Genomic DNA, 19,596 nt, shown 5'->3' on the forward strand with positions numbered 1-19,596 from the left:
ACAAATGTTAATTTGACTCTTCGTGCTTACAGGTAACTGTAAGCAATTGCTGTTAGAGGAATTGCTGTAATATATAGTGTTGGTGCTGGGAGGTGTACCTATGAATATGAAATTGATCTGCTTAAAATTCCGATTTTTGGGAAAAAAAGAACTCAGACAGGAATAGGGTGAATAGCCTCTTGAGTCTTCTCCTTCTATGCAATGGTTGATTTGATCACTGGCCTCAATTCCACTTCTTGACTTTTATTTTGTAACTCTTGATTCCCCCTATGGAACAAAAATCTATCAGCCTCTGCATTGGGTATGTACATCAAATCACATCCAGATTTCTCTTGGGTGGAGAATTCCTAAGATATGCAAATCTCAGAAACGACTCCTCATCTCAATCCTAAACAGGAAACCCCCTTACCCTAAGACTGAGCTGCCCAATTTTAGACTCCCTGTGAGTGTAAACGTCCTTGCAGTATTTATTTACTTCAATGGGTTTGCTTTTTTATTTTTCTAAACGTCATAGATTTTGCTCAATTTTTCCCCATAAGGCTAATAAGGCTACCCCCTGCCAGTCCCGGAATAAATGTGGTGAGCCTTCTCTGCATGACTTGAAGTCAAACAGAACTCCATTATACTGTAGAAATACTTTCTTATTCTAGTGCTCCATACTGCTGCAGTAAAGACTACCTAATTTATTTTCTGCTCTTCCAGCATGCTAACTTTTGAGTTCTTTGATAAGTGAGTACTCAGATCTCTTTTAACTCTTAATAGATTAAACTAAATGTTTAATCATTTTGCATAATTTATTTTTGTATTCTTCCGATCAGTGTGGATAACCATGCTCTCACTGTTGTTGCCTCCTGTCTACAATATTTTTATCCACTTTCAGCTGTTAATGATTAATGTATTGGGTCTTGACAAATTAATTGTCGTATCATTTTGTATCGTCAACAAACATGGATGGATCAAAGTCATTAATTAATACAGATTGAACAATCAAGTCAAGTTTATTGTCATTTGATTGTACAAGTACAACCCAACAAAACAGCATTTTCTGGTCCTCAGTTCAAAACGAGCAGAAATGCTGTAATGACTGCCAGATAGATGTTAATTAAGTAAACCATTAAAAGAACACACTCACCTGTTCTTCAGGTAAAAAAAAATGGCGTAGACATTTTATTATTTGCTTCACAACCACCCCCTTCTGCTCCATAGATCCCGCACCCCTGTGTAAACTTCACATTGTTTGAATGCCCGTTTCGGCCCACGCACGCATTTATCGACTTCGCCACCCTGGATGCATCATCGGTGGTGACCGGCTCATGCATGCGCATTACATCACCAGCAGTGACCAGCTCTACTGTAGGCCCTTGCAAGTACGTGACGGCAACAATACAACCAAACACAACTCTCAGACAAACAATACATATGCAGGAAAAGTATTTCATCTGTATAAATAAATAAATAAACATTGTTTCATGATATGAGAGGCTCAGATGGTTAGTGTGAGCGGTTCCTTTGGTCGTTCAGCATTCTCACTGCCTATGGGAAGAAGCTGTTCTTCAGTCTGGTGATTCTGGCTCAGATACTCATGTATTTCCTTCCCAAGAGGAGCTGCTAAAAGATGCTATATGCAGGATGGAAGGATGAATGATTTTGTGCACTCTCTTCAGGCGATAATCCTGGTAGATCACATCAATGGGAGGTGGGATGCTCCAGTGATCCTCTCTACCACTCTTATGGTCCTGTGGATTGATCTCTGATCTATTTGTTTGCAGCAACCATACCACACTGTGATGCAGCCGGCCAGGACGCTCTTGATAGAGCTCCTATAGAAAGTTGGCATAATGGTGGAAGATAGCCTTGCTCACTTCGGTCTTCTCAGGAGGTGATGTTGCACCTTACTGACAAGTGAGGAGATGTTGAGTGTCCACATAGGTCACTATTTAAGTGAACTCCAAGGAACTTGGTTCTCTCCACTCTCTCTACTATAGAGTTGTTGATGTGTAGTGGAGGCTGGTCATTCCTGGTCCTCCTGAAGTCCACACTCATCTCCTTCATCTTGTCCACATTGAGAATCAGGTTGTTACTCTCGCTTCATTTCGCGAGATTTTCCATCTCTTCTCTATTGTGCGACTCATCATTGTTGCTGATGAGGCCAACTACTGTTGTGTAATCTCCAAACTTGATGACACTGTTGGAGCTGGATCTGGCGACGTAGTCGTGGGTCAGTAGCATGAACAGGAATGGGCTGAGCACAGAGCCCTGAGGTGCGTCAGTGCTCAGCATGAGGGGGCTTGTGACAGTAACTCATTGGTTCCATGGTACTGAACACTAACCTCTATTTTCTTTAATTAATCAGTCCTCTGTTCATGGTATTGCCCTCGACACCTGTGCAGTTTGTTTTATTGGTTTGTTTTATTGAATGATGTGGAAATCAAAATACACAAAATCCACTTGTTCTCTTTTATTAATTCTACTAGGTAAGTCCTCAACAAACTGTAATAAAAATGCTGAACTCTATTTTACTTCAAAAAAAATTTTTACCTAATCATTTTATTTTTTTTAAGTAATGTTACTGTTTCCTTTTCAACTCAACCGCAGACTGTTGGCATGTGAGCATTAATTCCAATTATTTGCATGAGCTTTCCTCATATTTCTGCTATTCACCACATGTCCAGCAACGCCTGACTTGATTTTGTTTCATCAATTTAATATATTGAACTCTTTGAATATATTGCATCTTTTGCCTTGTCTTCGCTGAAATCCCTTGCATGCAAAAATTAAACACTTCCATTAGGCTGAAAAAAATTGGGTTACATACTAACCATATTCTTAAATCATCTTGTAAATGTTATGGTTTCTAAAACTCTCCCAACCATCAATGCTTTGCAACTTTTAGGCCATTTGTTTTTTTAGCAATTTAATATTGTTCATGCCATACTTGATGGCTGCCTAGGTATGTTCCATTGGCCCACATCAAGAACATGTGCTTCAAAGCTTTTCCTATCCAAATGCCTTTTAAAAATGATCATTGTATCTGCTTCCACCACCACCTCTGGCAGCTCATTCCAGATATTAGCAACCCTCTGATTGGAAAAGCTTACACCTCAGATCTCCTTTAAACTTCTCCCTTCTCACTTTATAACTGTGCCCTCAAGTTCTAGATTGACCTGCCTGTGAAAAACATTCTGACCATCTCTTCCATCTATGTACCTCATAATATTATTAAGCTTTATCAGATAAGTCCTGCATTAAAGAGTAATCCATGAGATAAGTATGCATGGAGTTGAAGGTAATATATCAGCATGGGTAGAGGATTGGTTAACAATAGAACCCAGAGTGTTTGCGATAAATGGTCATTTTTCTTGTTGGTGATCAGTGCAGCAGGGGTCTGTGCTGAGCCCACAGGACCCACAACTGTTCATAACATACATTAATGGTTCACAAGAAGGGATTGAAGGCAGTGTATTTATATTTACTGATGACACTAAATTAAATGGAAAAGCAAATTCTGCAATGGATGCAATCTACAGAGAGATGTAGATGGATTAAATGAGTGGGCAAGGGTCTGGCAAATGGCATACAATGTTGGTTAATGCAAGTTTAACACGTTTGGAAGGAACAATGGAAGATCAGATTATTTGAATGATGAAAAATTGCAATAGCCCTTAGAGACACTCATGAGGTTCAAGGGATTGTCAGAAACCGAGTTACTCATAAGTTTCTTTGTATGCGGTGGCATATTAGTTTATATTTCAGATGCCAAAAGGTCTATCCCAATTCAGCTCTTTCTCTGGATATAAATTAAACTTTAATAAAAATGAACTTTTTCCAATTAATATACAGGTCCCTATCGACACTCAAGTTCCATTAAAGATTATCAGAGATAATTTCACATACTTGAGTGTTAAAATTACCAAATGATTATGGGGCGGTACCATATGAAAGCCTGAGACGTGTTTTGATCAAGCGCTCTGTGAAGAATATAAAAAAAGATGGTTTAAAATCTTAAAATTAAGATTTTTTTCACCAAAAAATTGACAAAATAAGTATTAAGAAACCAAAGCAGCCGAGAACAAAATATAAAGAAGTTTCTACTCAGCCAGAAACATCGAGCAAAAGCCCGAAAGGGAGCAGCATAAAAGTGGCATCAGGACTGTTGGACCCTGGCAGAGCTGGGGAGTTGGGACAAGAACTAAATATTATCCTGGAGAAAATGGAAAACTTGAGCAATTGATTTGCAGGCGTCGAAAATATAATGAGAGACATGACTGAAAGAATGATTGAAATTAAAGAAATCATTAAAGACTTAATGGAACCAATGAAGTAAACTTGGTAAAAACACAAGATGAGCTAAAAGCTTTGGAAAAAGATGCAAAGAAATGGAAGTTGGACAGACAAGGACTGCTGGTCAAGATTGGCCATGTGGAGAATTTTAGCAGATGTAATAATGTTCATATTATCGGACTGTAAGAAGGAATTAAGGAAAGAGATCGGTGAACTTCTTTGAAACTTGGATCTGGCGAGTGCTGGGAGAAGACAAATTCAGAGAAAAATTACACATTGAAAGTGCTCACCAGATCCTTGGACCCAGGAGAGCCAGCAATCAGCAACCACACCCTGTCCTGGTAATACTTTTGAGTTACTGGGAACGGGGGCAATTCTGGGAGCAGCATACTAATACTCGAGCAAAATAATGGCCCATCTGAGATTGATTATGAAAAAGTTCTTTTTAAAAAGATTTTAGTCCTACTTTGATTAAATAAAGGAAGGAGTTTGATGTTGTAAAAAGACAACTGCGTCCCAAAAAAACGTGAAATATTTGAAGATATTTGTGTCTCTGAGGATCGAAGTAACAGAAGGTAATCAGTGATTTTTTTTTCAAGACTAAGTATAAGGTGGAAGACTTCCTGCGATATTTATGAAAAGGCTAAGGTCGCCAAAGAGAAGACTGTGAAGAATATTTACAATGGACCAAGTAAAAGTTGTATTTTTTTAAAACCATCAGGTTTATTGTTGAAAAGTAAATTTTATTGAAATGTTCAGAAAGAGCTCAGTAAAGAGTGAAAACTTGGGAAAGGTTGTAGCAAGGTTGAGACTCCGGTCTAAGAGGGAGAATGCAGGCATTTTTCGCAGGCTTTCGGGGTTTTCTGTTTATGTCACCATCAAGGCAAGGACATTGTATGTGTTTTTTAAAGGGGAAAGATCACGATTATTTAAACAATCAAAAAGGGTTTTTTTATTGTTAAACAATATTTGTTTAAAAATTAATATGGATAGAATGTTAAAATTTATTAGTCTTAATTTTAATGGGATAAATGGACAAGTGAAAAGAAGCAGGTCTTCACACACCTAAAAAAAAAAAGCAGATATAATCTTTCTTTAAGGAACACATCTTACCAAATTAAGATGCTAAATTAAAAATAGGATGGGTGGGCAAGTAATATTGTCTTTATTTGCTTCAAAAGCAAAAGGAGTAGTGATTTTAATTAATAAAAATATACTAATAATAGTCAAAGAAACACTGACTGACCAAGCTGGAAGATTTGTAATGGCACATTATAAAATTTATGTAGAATCTTGGATATTTATGAATATCTATGCATCAAATTGTGATGATGAAGCCTTTATGAAAGCTATCTTTTTAAAAACTGCAGAGGGAAGACAAAATATTCTGGTCAGAGGAGACTTCAATTTCTGTCTAGTTCCAATACTGGATAAATCAGCCAGAACAGTAACAAGGGCAAAAGCTGCAAAAACGACACTATTATTTATGAAGGATTTAAATTTGATTGATAGATGGAGACAGCTTAATCCTGTGGAAAGAGTCTATTCATTCTACTCAAGGAGTACATGACTCACATACAAGGATTGATTTGTTTTTAATGCCTGCCCAGGTAAAAACTGAATATTTGGCGAGTCTTGTATCAGATCATTCGCCGTTAACTTTAACTGTTGCAATAATGGAAAAACAAGGAAGTGGGCATCATTGGCATGTCAATGCCACACTGTTAAAAAGGAAGGACTTTTGTGAGTTTATTAAGAGACAGAATTTTAGATAGTTTAGAGAAAGACATCACAAAATTGGAAAAAGAATACCAGAGAACAGGATTACAAAAAATATATAGATTATTAGAGAATTAAAAAAAACTGAAGAATAACACATTACAAATGTGTAGAATGGAAAGAAAACTATCTTAAAAACCAAAAAAAAATTATGAATTAGGAGAATGGGAGCATAAAATTTTATCTTGCCAGGTAAAGGCAGAGAAGTCATCTAGAATGATAAATGCAATAAAAACAGAGGGCAATATTATAATCAAAAATAAATAAATAATATTTTAGACAATTTTCTATGAATCTATATCAATCAGAATTTTTAGGAGATGAAAATGAGATGGATGTATTTTTAACAAATGTTGAACTTCCAAAATTAGAAGATAGAGAACGGGTTGATTTAGATGCCCCTTTCATAAGAGAAGAAATCGAGAAAGGTTTGAGTATTTTACAAGCTGACAAATCTCCAGGGGAGGATGGGTTTCCTCCCAAGTTCTATAACAATTTAAAGATTTGTTTATGCTTCTTATGATGGATCTACTGGACTGGGCGGTGGAGACCCAAACCATATACAGCACAGAGCAGGCCAGTTTGGCCCTACTAGTCCATGCCGGAACAAATCCCCACGCTCCTAGTCCCACTGACCAGCACCTCGTCCATACCCCTCCAATCCTCTCCCCTCCATGTAATTATCCAGTCTTTCCTTAAATGTAAATAACGTCCCTGCTTCAACCACCTCTGCCGAAAGCTTATTCCACATCCCAACCACCCTTTGTGTGAAGAAATTTCCCCTCATGTTCCCCCTCCCAGAATCTTTCTCAACTGCTATAATTACAATCCTACCAAAGAAAAATAGAGACCCATTAAAAATTTCATCATATAGACCTAATATCACCTCTGAATGCTGATTATAAAATATTGGCAAAGGCACTAACTAAGAGATTGAGACAATATCTACCAAAATTATTACATACAAACCAGGTGAGATTTGTTAAAAGAAGACATTCTTCAAATAGTCTGAATAGACTATTTAATATAATACATATGGCAAAATCAAAGTTAAATCCAAATATAACCATCTCCCTGGATGCAGAAAAAGCATTCAACTGGTTAGAAATATCGGATATGTGTTTTAGGTGTGGGAAAGAGATGGGAATGTTTTTATATGCTTTGTAGTCATGTGTGAAGGTGAGACCTTTTTGGCAGGATATTACCAAAATATTAACAAGGATAACAGGGGTGGCCTCCTTGGGCAACCCAGAGTTTTATATTTTGGGCAACTTCATTGAAATAAGTAATAAACAAAACTCCAAATTTCATTTGTTAAAATAGCCTTAGCATTGGCTAAGAAATGTATTGTAATTCACACACACACACACACACACACACACACACACACACACACACACACACACACACACACACACACAAAATAACAAAAAAAAATTGAAAAATAAAGGAAAATTGCAACATGGTGTGCAGAGGAACCTTGGAGTTCTTATACTTGAATTGGAATAGGTTGTCTTGCAGTTAATCAGGGCAAATGGAATATTTGCCGTCATTGCAAGAAGGATTGAATTTAAAAGCAGGGAGTTTTGCTGAAGCTATACAGGGTCCTGATGAGGTCTCGTCTGGAGCATTGTGTGCAGTTCTTGCCTCCTTGGAGGCAATGCAGAGCAGGTTCACGAAGTTGATTCCAGAGATGAGTGGATTAGCCTATGAGGAGATATTGAATTACGTGGTGTTATACTAACTGGAATTCAGAAGAATGAGAGTGGATCTTGTAGAAACATACAAAATTATGCAAGGGATGGATAAGATGGAAGCAGGAAAGTTGTTTCCACTGATGGGTGATATTAGAATTATAGACGTTGCCTCAAGATTCAGGGAGTAGATTTAGGATGAAAATGAGGAACTGCTTTTCCCATAGAATAGTGAATCTGTAGAATTCTCTGCTCAAGGAAGCAATGGAGGTTAACTCACAGTTAGAATTTTAGATACTAGGAATTAAGGGTTATGGGGGAAAAGGCAGGTAGGTGGCCAGATCTTATTGAATCATGAAACAAGCTTGACGGACCAGAGGGCTTATTCCTGCTCTTATTTTTTACATAACTCCTCAGTTTGCTATGTTCCAATGAGAATAATCCCATCCTCTCTAATCTCTCCTTGTTACTACATCCCTCTGTTCCAGGAAATATCCTGTGCATCTCTATACATCAATCATCCCTGCCTTTAACTATACATATCTTACCAGAAGTTGATGTTCCAGTTCATTATTTAATTTTTTAAAAAATGTTTAATTTAGACCTACACAGCAGTAACAGGCCTTTTCGACCCACAAGTCCATGCTGCCCAATTTACACCCTGTTAACCTACATCTCTGGTACATTTTGAATGGTGGGAGGAAACCAGAGCCTACGGGGAAAACCCACATAGACATGGAGAGAATGTACAAACTCATTACAGACGGTGTGGGATTTGAACCCTGGTCCCAATTGCTGGCACTGCAAAGGTGTTGTGCTAATTACTACACCTCTCATACCAACTGTGGTTAAATTCCATCTGCCGCCACTCTGCCCAACTATCTAGCTGATCTATGTGTAACTGTATCCTAGACAATCTTTTTCACTGTCTACAACTACCAATTTTTGTTCTCTGCAAACTTACTGATCATACCACTTGCATTCTTATCCTAGTTGTTTATATGTATTATAAACAATGATGGTTCCAACACCAGTCCCCGTAGTACACCACTTTTATTTTACAGATTTCCTGTCATAAAAACATCCAGCCATTGCTATCCTCTGCAAAAAAAAACCATGGAGCAGATCGCTGCCGATGCTGGAGACATGAGGAAATCTGTTGGAAGTGCTGTGCAATAAGACACCAGCATGGCAAGTGGTCCAGCATCTGGGTCAGACTAAAAGTTGACCCTTTCAGACCTGTGCTCCCGACGATCTTACTCACAAAAGTCAGACGGCTAGAGGAGAAAATGGATTACCTGAGTGTGGATCTGAATCGGAAGGAACTGCAAGGCTGCTCAGGTAAATGCAGAAATGTGGCTCCAGGACACCATTCCAGATTCAGCGATCTAGCTAGATGCCCTTATTTCCTTCAGGGCAGACAGAGAATCTGCTGCTTCTGACAAGACAGGGAGGGTGTCTGTGCATTTACATCAGTGACAACTGGTGCACAAATGTTTTTTTAATTGTAAAGGCCTTCTGCTGGGACTCAACCTGGATTTGAGAGGGTGCTGTGGACAAGAGCTTCTGAAGATGCTGAAGACTGAAGGCTTCCTCATCCTGTCGGAGGTTTGAATTTGGGCTTGAATTGCTAATGGTTTGAACTGGAGTCTTGTGTGGCTTCAAAGACTTTGAGAGCACTGGAGGTGAATCCATGGACACTTGATGATTCTGGGGGACACTCTTGCTTCTCTTTCTCTGGCTGTAAAGGGCACCGAACAATGTTAATGGCGAATCTTTGTCTGCCTTATGACAGACTAAAGGAAATTTAATGTAATATTAGATTTCTGTTTTGTTACATGACAATCAATAGTATCTGATCTGAGTACCTGATGGTGAAATGCAGTCCCTTTTATCTGCCCAGGAAAGTCATGACTGCGCTGATTGCCACAGTTTACATTTCTCCTTTGGCAAATTAGAGTGAAGTAATGAATGAGATTTATGGTGCCATCTGTGAATCCCAGATATCCCATCCTGACTGTTAGATAATTGTAGCTGGTGACTTCAGCCATGTCAACCTGAAACCTGTTCTTGCATTGTTTTAACAGAATGTCAGCTTCACCACCAGAGGAGAGAACCAGAATGTCCCTTTTGGATTCTGTGACCACATCTTCATCCTGCTAACCCTGGTGTACAGATCTCTGCCAAAAAAATGAAGCCAGTTCGTAGGGAGATCAGGATATGATGGTGGAGGTTGGGGGTGGGGGAGGGTTGGTACACAGCAGTACTACAGGACTGCTTTGAGACCATGAACTGGAGCTGTTTCAGGGAGGTGGCCACCTGCAATGGTCATGTAAACATTAGGGAGTACACAGCCCAGTGACTGGCTACATTAGCAAGTGTATCCTGGATGTCACAGAGATCAAATGCTACCCAACCAGAGCTAATCAGAAACTATGGTTAGACACAGAAGTCGAGATTCAGTCTGCAGGACAGGAGGCAAGTTGGCACTAACATCAGCTAGGTCTGAACTCTCCAATGCAATCCAAAAGGCAAAGCGTGGGTATGCACAGAGGATCCATAGTCGGCTGTGCAACACCAGCAACAAAAGGCACATGTGCCAAGGTGTCAAAATAATAACAGATCGCAAGACAACCTTGCGATGCCAAAGAAAGCTCAGGCCCCTTTTGCTTTGCTGTGACCAAGGTGAGGAGAAACCTATCAGGGTGATCCCACACAAGACAGCAGGACCAGACAACATACCCAGCCAGATACTGAAGGACTCTGCTGACCAACTGACTGAGGTGCTCATCAATAGCTTGAAACCTGTCATTGCAACAGTTCATCATCCCATGGGTTTCAAGGTAGTCACTGACATCCCAGTACCAAAAAGGTGACAGTAATAGGCCTCAAAGTTTACCCTCCAGTGCCATGGACCTCCACCATTATGAAATGCTTCGAGTGCTGGTGATGGAATGTATCAAAGCATACACCTCCCAGAGATGCAGGACCCATTTCAAATTGCCTACAGATGAAACCATTCCACTGACTATGCTATAGCCTTTCCCTCCACTCCGTCCTGACCCACCTGGAGAACATCACTTCATATGCCAGCTCAGCATTCAATACACTCATACCCCAGAGGCTGGTAGAGAAGCTGTCTTTGTTGGGACTCAGCACTCTTCTCTGTATCTAGATTCTGCATTTCCTAACAGAACAAAAAAGATGGCAGCTTACAGCCACAACTCCATTCGTACAGCTCTGACAGGAATAATCACATATTTCCGTTTAAAACTATAATACCTCGAACCCACAGCTACAGAAACCAACATACCTGCAAGTAACATTGTATTAAGAACGTTGGCAGAATTAGTGATAGTCAGGAATAGCAAACTGGCGGACTGTGGATGGAAAGTGAGGCGACAGGTTCAACTTAGACGCCAGGCCCTGAGGCTTCAGCTCCATACCAGCTTTCTGGCCAGCAATATCAACTGAATTTGGAGCCAGATAACAGCAGCGGAAGGACATCAGAGTTAGCTGTGTGATGTGCTTCACTGAGACATGGCTAAATGAGAGCATTCCAGATACAGCATTACAGCCTGAGAGCTTCATCTTCCACTGTGTTGACCGGACACTGATGTCAGGTAAAGGCAGAGGTGGTGGTGTTTGCTTCATCATCAATTCATCATGGTGCACAAACATAACGGTTGTATCCCAGTCTTGCTTTCCCAATCTGGAACATCTAGAGATCAAGTGTCGTCCATTCTATGTTCCAGGAATTCTCCACTAACATCCTGGTCGCTGTGTACATTCTGTCCCAGGCAGGAACTGGTGGGGCGGAGCACCATAATCATCAGGCAGACCAACATGAAGTCTTTGACAAACTATCACCAACTATTACCTGTGCAACCAGAGGAGCCAATGTACTTGACCACTGCTTCACCACCATCAAGAACATCTATCAAGTCATCCCACACCAACACTTCACCAAGTCTGATCATCTGACTGTTCTTCTACTCTTGGTGTTCAAGCAGAGACTGAGGAGTACAGCATCACTGGTGAACACGGTGAGGGTATGGTCAAGGATGCCGGAGGAGCGTCTGCAGGACTGCTTTGAATTGGTGGACAGGAACGTATTCAAGGATTCATCTTCAAAATTGAATGACCATGCCATAGCTGTCACCGACTTTATCAGGATTTGTGTGGATGAATGTGTGCCCACATGCACACATCTTGAGTACCTCAGCCAAAAGCCGTGGATGAACCAAAGGATTTGCAACCTACTCAAGGCAAGGTTGATGGTGTTTAAGACCAGTGATTCAGATCTCTACAGGAAGTCCAGGTATGACCTACAGAAGGCCATCTTAACAGCAAAGAGGCAATTCCCAAGTAAAAGTAGAAACAGAATCAGATACACGCCAGCTATGAAAGGGCTTGCATCCTACAAGGCAAAGCCTAACCACCAAAATAGTTATGATGCTTCACTCTCTAATGAACTAAGCATCTTTTATGCTCACTTTGAAAAGGAGAATTCAATGGCGTCAATGAGAATCCCTGCAGTAGCTGGTGACCCTGTGATATCTGTCACTGAGGTCAACGTCAGAACATCTTTCAAATGGGGGAACCTTCGCAAGGCATCAGGCCTTGTTGGTGGGCCTGGCAGGGTACTGAAAATCTGTGCCAACCAACTAGTTGGAGTGTTCACGGACATTTTTAATCTCATTAGTGCAGTTAAAAGTTACCACCTGCTTTAAAAGGGCATCAATCATCCCAGTGCTGAAGAAGAGCAGAGTGAGCTGCCTCAATGCCTATTGCCCAATAGCACTCACATTTTTTCTTTGACTTGACTTCGCGGACGAAGATTTATGGAGGGGTAAATGTCCACGTCAGCTGCAGGCTCGTTTGTGGCTGACAAGTCCGATGCGGGACAGGCAGACACGGTTGCAGCGGTTGCAGGGGAAAATTGGTTGGGTGTTAGGTTTTTCCTCCTTTGTATTTTGTCAGTGAGGTGGGCTCTGCGGTCATCTTCAAAGGAGGTTGCTGCCCGCCGAACTGTGAGGCGCCAAGATGCACGGTTTGAGGCGATATCAGCCCACTGGTGGTGGTCAATGTGGCAGGCACCAAGAGATTTCTTTTATCTTGTCTTTGGTGCACCTCTGTCACGGTGGCCAGTGGAGAGCTCGCCATATAACACGATCTTGGGAAGGCGATGGTCCTCCATTCTGGAGACGTGACCTACCCAGCGCAGTTGGATCTTCAGCAGCGTGGATTCGATGCTGTCGGCCTCTGCCATCTCAAGTACTTCGATGTTAGGGATGAAGTCGCTCCAATGAATGTTGAGGATGGAGCGGAGACAACGCTGGTGGAAGCGTTCTAGGAGCCTTAGGTGATGCCGGTAGAGGACCCATGATTCGGAGCCGAACAGGAGTGTGGGTATGACAACGGCTCTGTATACGCTAATCTTTGTGAGGTTTTTCAGTTGGTTGTTTTTCCAGACTCTTTTGTGCAGTCTTCCAAAGGCGCTATTTGCCTTGGCAAGTCTGTTGTCTATCTCGTTGTCGATCCTTGCATCCGATGAAATGGTGCAGCCGAGATAGGTAAACTGGTTGACCGTTTTGAGTTTTGTGTGCCCGATGGAGATGTGGGGGGGCTGGTAGTCATGGTGGGGAGCTTGCTGATGGAGGACCTCCGTTTTCTTCAGGCTGACTTCCAGGCCAAACATTTTGGCAGTTTCCGCAAAACAGGACGTCAAGCGCTGAAGAGCTGGCTCTGAATGGGCGACTAAAGCGGCATCGTCTGCAAAGAGTTCACGGACAAGTTGCTCTTGTATCTTGATGTGAGCACTCACATATATTGTAATGAAATGCTTTAAGAGGTTGGTCATGGCCAGAATTAATTTGTGCACAAGTAAAGATCTGGACCCACTGCAATTTGCCTTCTGCCACAATTGCTCCTCAGCAAATGCAATCTCACTGGCTCTCTAGCGACAGCAACATGTTCATCAGGCTGCTAATCATTGATTACAGCTCAGCTTTCAACACCATTATTCCCTTAGTACTGGTCAGCAATCATCAAAAATCTGGGCCTTTGCACTTCTCTCTGTAACTGGATCCTCGTTGGAAGACCTCAGTCAATGCAGATCAGTAACAATGTCTCTTCCTCATTGACAATCAATATAGGCGCTCCTCAAGGATGCATGCTCAGCCCACTGCTCCACTCACTCTACACCCTGACAGTGTCTCTAGACACAATTTAAATGCCGTCTATAAATTTGCCAATGACACCACTACTACCTGCAGAATCACAGTTAGCAATAAGGAAGCGTACAAGAGTGAGATAGATCGGCTAGTTGAGTGTGTCACAACAACAATCTTATACTCAACTTTAGCAAAATTAAGAAACTGATTGTGGAATTCAGGAATGCGAAACCAGGAGAACACAAACCAGTCATCATTGAGTGGTCAGCAGTGGAAAGGGTAAAGAACGCCAAATTCAACATTTCTGAAGATCTATCTTGGGGCCATCATGTTGATGCAATCATGAAAAAAGCTCGCCAGTGGCAGTACTTTGTTAGGAAGATTTGGTGTGTCATCAAAGACTCTTGTAAATTTCTATAGGTGTATCGTGTTGTGGAGAGCATTCTGATTGGTTGCATTAATGTCTGGTATGGAGTTGCCGTTACACTGGACAAGAGAAGGATACAGAGAGTTCTGAATTCAGCCAGAGCCATCATGGGTATTAGTCTTCACTCCATTAAGGACATCTACAAGAGGCAGTGTCTCAAGAAAGCAGCCTCTATCATCAAGGACTCTCACCATCCAGGCCATGGCCTCTTCTCTGCTGACCAGGAGCCTAAAGACTAATACCTAACAGTACAAAAATAGCTTCTTCTCCTCTGCCATCAGATTTCTGAATGGACAATGAACCACAGACACTACCTCATTTTTTTTTCCTTTTGCTCTAATTTTTTTTAAATAGTGTATTTTTGGAATTTAAAGCAATTTTTGCACCTGTAGTGCACAATAATGCTACTGTAAAACAACAAATTTTATGTCACATACTCATGACAATAAATTCTGATTCTGCAAGTCCACAATCCGTCTGGATTAGCAGCAGAAGTCGAGCACCATCATGTTGAGCACTGGCACTCCTCAGGGATGTGTGCTCAGCCCACTCCTCTACATGGTATTGACCCAAGACTACAACGCCAGATCCAGCTCCAACAGCAGCAATGAAGAGTGGCACTACAGTGGAGAGATGCAAAGTCTCGTGAAATGGTATAAGAATAAAAACCTGAGTCTCAACATGGACGTGACAAAGGAGATTATTGTGGACTTCAGGAGGAAGGAAGACCAGGGATGACTTACCCTCCACTGCACATTAAAAGCACAGTAGTGGAGAGCACCAAGTTTCATTGAGTTCACTTAAGAAATGGCCTATCCTGGATGCACACCATCTCCTCACTTGTCAAGGAGGCACAATAGCGACTGCACTTCCTTAGAGGCTGAGGCATGAAAGGCTACTGGCCACCGTCCTGTCAACTTTCTACAGGAGCTCTATCAAGAGTGTCCTAGCTGGCTTCATCACAATGTGGTATGCTTCCTGTAGGGCATTGGATTGTACCCTAAAAGCAGCAGAGAGGATCACTGGGGAAGATCCCTGGTTTCTCCCTCTCTTCTCCCCACCCCCCCGCCCCCTCTCCCAAAATCAATGTGATGTATTAGGATCATTGTTTAAAGATGGCTTGCAAAATCAAGGAGGACCCCTACCACCCCGCAGGCAGCATCTTCCAGTTACTCCTGTCAGAAAGGCACACAGAGCACAGAATTAGAGTCAGAAACACCAGGCTGCGGAACAGCTTCTTCACACAGGCAGTGAGACTACTAAATGATGGTTAAACTGAGGAAACAACTCTGAGACTCTACTATTTATTCATAATATTAATTTTAATATATGTATGTGTACTGTGTATATAGTATGTTGTGGTGACGCACGTTTGTGCGGCGAACCGACCCTGCTTGTCACACACAGTCGGCGGGGCAGCCGTGGGAAGGATGGTGTCGCGAGACCATCTCTTCCGGTCCAGACCGGAAGGGCATGTGCGCTCATGTGTCATCGTGACGCAAGTGCCAGGACGTTGGGGCCGGGACCAGAGATGGACTTAAAGGCTGCAGCACGGAATTTAAATTAAAACATTTGTGATGCTTGAGCTCCCAGCTTGTTGTCTCAGTCTCTTCGCTGCGCTCACTCACAACACGCTACATTGGTGACCCCGACAAGTCTCCACATCCTGAAGACTCAACACAATGGAACCAGCAGCTGTAGGCACCTTTGCGTTGAAGCTACCAACATTCTGGACAAACAGAATTTGGCCAAGCGGAGGCCTAGTTCCAGATCAAACAGATAACCTCCGATTCGACGAGATACTTCGATGTCGTCAGCTTGCTTGATCACGAAGCTGCCTCACAAGTCGATGACCTCATCCAGGCGCGCCAGAGGAAAGTAAATACATGGCTCTTAAAAACTTCCTCATTAGTATGTACGGCCCCTCACAACATGAGAGAGCCACCAGGCTCCTTCACTTGGACGGCTGAGGCAATCGGACTCCCTCTCCCCTCGTGGACAAGATGCTCACACTGGAGGAAGGGCACAAGCCCTGCCTCATTTTTGAGCAGACGTTCCTTGAGCAGATGCCCGAAGACATCAGACTCCTGTTGTCTAACGCAATGGCGCAAAGCATCAACTACCACAATCTGGCTCATGCTCAGCAAGACAACCCAGAGACACTCAGCTTCAGAACTGTGATCATGGGATTGTGGCTCCAAGTCCTCCCACTTGACACCAATGGCATTACACTCCTCGACAACGCCTCCACAGGCCAAACCCGACTGCTAGTCGCCACCCAATGGAGGAGAATGGTTTTCGACATAATCCACGATTTGCCACACCCCTCAATCTGCACAACAGTGCAATTGGTGTTGACAAAATTTGTTTGGCATGGTCTGTGTAAACAGGTCACAGAGTGGGTGAAAACCTGCACAGACTGCTAGTTTGCCAAGGTCCAGTGGCACACCAAGCACCAACTCCAGCAGTTCGATGCCCCATCCCACAGGTTCCAGCACATCCACCTCGACGTAGTTGGGTCCTTGCCAGTCTCCCGAGGGTTGCACTACAGTGCTCACAGTGGTGGACTGGTTCACTTGTTGGCCAGAGGCAATACCCATTTCGGACTTCTCACAGAAATGTGTGCCAGAGCTTTCCTTACCACCTAGGTCTTCCGATTTGGTGTCCTAGCGGACATTACGACCAACTGGGTGGCGCAGTTCACCTCTGCCCTGTGGTCAGAACTCGCTAAATTCCTGGGCACCAAGCTGCATCACACCACGGCTTACCACCCCCAAGCAATGGGCTAGTCGAGTGCTTCTGTCGCCACCTCAAATCAGTGCTGATGGCACACCTTGAAAAGCCCAACTGGGTGGATGAACTACCCTGGGTTCTCCTGGGAATATGCACGGTGCCTAAGGACAACCTTGGAGCCTCCTCTGCCAAACTAATCTATGGTGAGGCTATTGCAGTCCCTGGCCAATTCCTCCAGCAGCCAAACAGGACACCGACACCGCAGTCGTCCTCCAGAGGTTTCAGGCAAACTGGGCTTCCTTGCACCACCGCCGCCATCACAACATGGTCAGCTGCCCTGCAACTACCCCCCGGACTTGTCCTCCTGTGAGTATATATTTGTGTGAAGGGGCATGCACAGGACTCCTGTTCAGCAACCTTATGAGGGACCATACAAGGTGCTGCAAAGAAACACGTCCACATTCACGCTTGACATTGGGGACAAGGAGGAGTTATTCACACTGGACCATTTAAAACCAGATAGTACAGGTCCCCCCACCGGTGCTTAGGGGTCAGCTGCTGAAACAGCACACCTCACCCTTGACGCATCACAAGACCATCGGTGCTGATTCCAGGTGGGGGGGGGGGGGGGGGGGCGTTGTGACGATGCACATGTTTGCAACAGCGAAATGGCCCAGTTTGTCACGTGCGGTCAGTGGGGCATCCGTGGCAAGGTTGGTGTCGCGGGACCATCTCTTCAGGTCCAGACCGGAAGGGCGCTTGCATCATCATGACGCAAGTGCCGGGATGTTGGGGGCGGGACCAGGGACAGACTTAAAGGCTGCAGCACGGAATTCAAATTAAAGCAGTTATATTAATTGAGCTCCCAGCTTCTTGTCTCAGTCTCTTCACTGTACTCTTGCTCAGCCTGCTACAATGTATCATTTGTCTGTATGTGTAGCATGTCTGTATCTTTGCATTGTTGTGAACTGGAGTACACTTTTGGTGGGTTGTACTGCTAAAATCAGATGGATAAATCAGCTTGAATTGCCCTGATGTGCAGCTTGTGCCTTGAGTGCATGTCTACAGCTGGGATGTTATTTGGTCCCATAGCCTTTGCTATATCTCATGCCTTTAGCCTTGACATGGTGTGAAATTAATCAAATTGGCTGAAGATCAGCTTTTATGATAGATGAGTTTTTGGAAAGAAACATAATTCTGCTCAGCAATTCCCATTGAAAGTGGTTGCAAATAGTACTCCATTTTGTTACGAGCCCAAAGGACCCCAAAACCCAGCAGCAATAGATATTCACCAAGACAAATGGTTATTTAAACAAAAGTTGCTTTTAATTATCTTTAAACATGGAAACAGGATCAAACTTTAACTTATTACTATTAACTTAACTAACCTAATTTAACCCCCTTCTAATTCTAAGCGCATGTGTATGTAATGTGTGTGTAAGTTTGGAAAGGTTCTTTAATTCACAGTCCAATCTCACTTCTCATTCCTCCAAGTTCACTGGATGTAAGCAATTCTTATACTGTGCACAGAATTTAACATTTATGAAGTTCACAGGGCTTTGGTGGTTGAATGGTAAATGGTTACCGCTCAGGAAGGTTCTTGTAGGTTTTCAGAGAGAGATTTGTTGTTTGCTGGACACAAACTGATTATTTGTAATCAATCAGTGTCTTGCCGAAGAAACTTGCCCCATCAGGGTTTTCCAGGTCACCACAGGTGATCTTTCTTTCAGGTCACCACAGAATTCCTTTTTGTTTCACTTATTTCAAGAGAAACATTAGGCAGCCAGTCCTCTCCTCTTGTATGAACCACAAGGGCTTTGACCAGGCTGAACTAAGCACTCACAACCCATCTTCAAAATAAGGTTTTTCCACAAGCTTTCCAGCTTGTCCTGTTCCAGTCCCAGCTGTTGCTGCTGACTGTAAAACTGCAGAACTGATCTCTCCCTCTCTCTCTCTCTCTCTCTCTCTCTCTCTCTCTCTCTCTCTCTCTCTCTCTCTCTCTCTCACATACACACTCACAGAAAAGCCTGTTTGACTCCCTCTCTCCTTGCAAGAAACCACATGGCCCTCTTAGAACAGCAAACAACACTCCCAGACAGCCTGCAGCTCTGAACCAACTCCTCCGAGTTCTTTCATCTGTTGCTTTTCAAAACAACAATTCATTAGTGAAGTCTCTTGGGCACTCTCCTAAGCTTTTGCAAAGGCTCTTTGAGCCGGACAGTCTAACATGAGCAGAGCTCCAGTATTTTAAATGAGATCTGTTATAAAGTGTTTTCCCCATTTTATCTCCTAAAAACATATCTATATTCTGTCACAATTTTCATTCATGGAATCCAAAGGAACTATGATTAACCTACATTAATCTATCAAAGTATATTGCCTGTTTAATATTCTGAGGTCACAATTATTGCGATCTATTGGACATATTTATTGCTATACAGTATGTAGTTAAAATTAAGAACTAACATTATTGGTTACTGCTCCATATTTCCATTGAAAACACTGG

General features: G+C 42.6%; 1 protein-coding gene across 3 annotated transcripts in view; it reads left to right on the forward strand.

The window, feature by feature from the left end:
- ptpn11a (protein tyrosine phosphatase non-receptor type 11a) overlaps window positions 1-19,596 on the forward strand; it is a 94,591-nt gene that overhangs the window by 26,457 nt on the left and 48,538 nt on the right. The window lies entirely within an intron of this gene.

The sequence above is a fragment of the Narcine bancroftii genome, chromosome 4 (assembly GCF_036971445.1).
Source record: "Narcine bancroftii isolate sNarBan1 chromosome 4, sNarBan1.hap1, whole genome shotgun sequence".
Taxonomy (NCBI): Eukaryota; Metazoa; Chordata; class Chondrichthyes; order Torpediniformes; family Narcinidae; genus Narcine; species Narcine bancroftii.